Here is a 3,458-nt window from a genome sequence, read left to right on the forward strand (position 1 = left end):
GCGGTAACAAGCAGAGACTCATGAAAGATGTGACCCAGTTGCCCCATCTCGAGGACTTGCGGCAAGGGCTAGGAATGCCCGGCCACGCCTCGTAATTATCTCGCGGGCACCCTCCAGGTCAACCTGTCTCCACATCACTCGCAATTAAGCTCGCGCGGGTACCCCTTAGGGTCGACCCGTCTTTCCAAGTAACAATGGTAAAGTCCAAGTATCCGTGTGTCCAAACATCAAGGGGAAAACCCGAGGAATCACCCCCGATGAATTCCACTAGATGTAATCATCAAGGTGAACATAAGAGGAATCACCCTCGAGGTTCACACTTGAAGGGTTGCACGACAGAGTCGTATCGGAAGTGGTTAAGGAGGAAATCACCCTCCATGACCATGATCGAATAACTACTCTACAGAGATCTCATCAGGAGTGATGTATGAGGTTCCACCCTCGGCACTCGATGGTAACTCTGCAGAGTCGAGCAACGAAGGGGCGTGATGTGACGTGAGGTGTCGGGGCCTGGTCTTCGATCTCGTTGATTGGGTCTTCTAATAATCCAGCGGGGCAGTCGAGTCAAGTGGGGGGGTCACTGATGGGTCTCTAACCAACCTATACTATGCAGTTTAGGATAAGCAGGTAGGTAACAATAGCAGGTTACAATAAACAGGCTATGCAGCAGAATAGGAGCAAACAATAACAGTAGCAAAATCTAATGCAAGCATGAGAGAATGGAATGGGAAATATCGGGATGATTAGAGTGGGGGGCTTGCCTGGTTGCTCTGGCAAGGAGGGGTCGTCGTCGACGTAGTCGATCACAGGGGCAGCATAGGTCTTGGGGTATACCGGAGAGAAGAGGGGGAAGAAACAGTAAATATAAAGCAAACATAGCATCACAAAGCAGAACGTGGCAATATGCTATGCCGGGAGTGACCTAACGTATGGCTGCACGATAAAGCTGAAGGGGGGAAAACAACCGGGAATGTTTTCCGGTTCCGGACATGTGTCAGACAGACGACCGGAGGGGGAATGTCCCATGTTCAGCATGCTAGGGGCATGTGACAGATGAACGGACCGCGTATTTGGATTCATTGGATTTTTCTGAGCAACTTTCATATAGAAAACATTTTCATCCGAGCTACGGATTATTTTATATGAAATTACAAAGATTAAAAGATTTTCTAATCTCCTGAATTTAATTTAATTCAAGAATATTAATAAACAGAAACTGCTAGGTGCACCCGGTGCATGCACCCAGAGTGGCTGATAGGTGGGGTCAATCATCTGCCCAGTCAAGAGTTGACTGGTCCATGGTTGACTGGTCAAAGGGGGCCCTCGGACCCTCATGCCATTGGCAGAGGCAACTAACAGTGTTTAGTTACTCTAAAAAATATATTAATTAGTGATGTGGGGCTAGGCTATCAGTGAGTCATTTTTTACAGAGTTTATTTAACCAAAAAAAATATTAATTAGCGAGGTGGGGCCCGGTGTCAGGGAGTCAGGGGGGTCGTTAGCCCATCGCTAATGAGGCCACGTCAGTGGTTAACGGCGGTGATGGCAGAACGCGCCGGCGGTGGCCGTTCAGTGGACTCCGGCCACTATTTGGCCCGGGGACGGTTCCCACGGCACGTGCTCGACGTCGCGTGTCGATTGTTGACCGCGGCTGGTGCGGGGGCTGCCGGAATCGACGGGGGCGACGGCGTGCAGTGGCGGCGACGTTGGAGAGCACGGAGGGAGGCCGTTGCAGGGGCGGCCCGAGCGGCAGAGCTCCGGGGGCGCGCGGTCGCGGGACAGAGGGTAGGCGCGGGCGCAGTGAGGGCGCCGAGAAGGGATGCGGTTCGCGGGCGCGCGCGTCAGACGTGGCCGGCGCTACACGGGCGCGACCGGCGCGTGGCCACGGCGGGGTGAGGCGCGGGGTGTGGTGGACGCATCGGGGCAGAGGGGGAAGAGGAGGACGGACGACAGCTCACCCCCGTTGCAGGGGAATGCCGGCGAGGCTCGGAGGAGCCGCGGTTGAAGAGGAGGTCGAGGACGGCACAGTGATGAGGACGAGGCGGCGGGGCGACGTCGGGACGAGGTGGCGGGGAGCGGCGACGACGAGGCGTCGAGGCTCGGGGCGCCGCAGGGTCGAGCCCCCGATTCAGCTCGGGTCGAGGGGGCGGGCGCCTGTGCGGCAGGCGAGACGGAGCAGGCTACGGGGCGGCGTCGGGAATGGGCACCGGCTTCAGGGCGCGAGGCAGCGCGGGATGGGGTCCTCCCCGATCCAGATCCAGGCGAGTGTGGGGGAGACGAGGGAGAGAGTGGGGGGAGTGGGGATAGTGGTTAGGGTTTCTGTCGGGTGGGTGCAGCGGCCTTAGTAGGCCAGAGAGATGGGTGGCCGGTCAGGTGGCCGGTTGGGCCGGGATGGGCCTTGCCCGGCTGCCAGCTGGACCGAGAGGCCCGGGGGAGGGGGGTTCTCTCTTTCTCTTTTTTTCTTTTATTGAAAAACAGAGATAGAAAAATGACTATTTAGGGTAACCAAAAGAGCTGAGAGAATGTGGGACTTAGCCTATTAAATAGTTTGCATCTTTAGGCGGTGGCACAAAAAGTTTTGGAGGCCAAAGGAATCCATTTGCATTTTTCAAAAATAAAATAGCACTTTAAAATTTTGAAATTGCATTGTAATAATTGCTACAGTCCATCTTAGCTCTTAGGTGATGTTGTTTTCCTTAACAATTAAATGTTATGGAATTTTGGCTAAATGATGAACTATTTTGCAGCAACTTTGGTGGAACTCCATATTTCACTTGCAAATAGAATTTCATTTCAAAGTGGAATTTCAAATGATATTTGAATTGAAGTTGATCAATCACTGTTTAGCAAAACAATCTGCTTTAATCACAGTGGTTTACTGTAGCATGAGACTGGGGGTGTTACAGCTGGATGAACAGTAGACGGTGGAGGGCTGGATGAACAGTAGCATGTGGAGGAGTGGTGGAACAGGAGCCCGTGGAGAGGGTTGGTTGAACAGTAGCCGGTGGAGTAGCGCGCGGTGGAGGCTGGATGAACAGGAGCCCGTGGATGAACAGTCGCAGGTGGAGGCTGGAGGAGGTCGACGGTGGATGAATAGTAGCCCATGGAGGCTAGAGGGGGTCGATGGTGGAGATGAACAGTATCCCGTGGAGTCCCGTTTTGCGGTACGCCACACCCCTCCCGATGAACAGGACCCCCGTTTAGACCATAGCGCTCCAACACAAGTCTGTTTTCTCCGTTTTGCGGTACGCCACACCCCTCCCGATCAACAGGACCCCCGTTTCGACTGTATGAGGTCCGTTTCCTCCGTTTTGCGGTACGCCAGACCCCTCCCGTTGAATAGGATCCCGTTTCGAACGTGGCCAATCGAACACAAGGCCGTTTCCTCTGTTCTGCCGTACGCCAGGCCTCGTTTCCATCGGCTGTTCCGTCCAAGCCAGTTGGCTCCCACGCGTTCC

The sequence above is a fragment of the Triticum dicoccoides genome, chromosome 7B, assembly GCF_002162155.2.
Source record: "Triticum dicoccoides isolate Atlit2015 ecotype Zavitan chromosome 7B, WEW_v2.0, whole genome shotgun sequence".
In the NCBI taxonomy this organism is placed as follows: Eukaryota; Viridiplantae; Streptophyta; class Magnoliopsida; order Poales; family Poaceae; genus Triticum; species Triticum dicoccoides.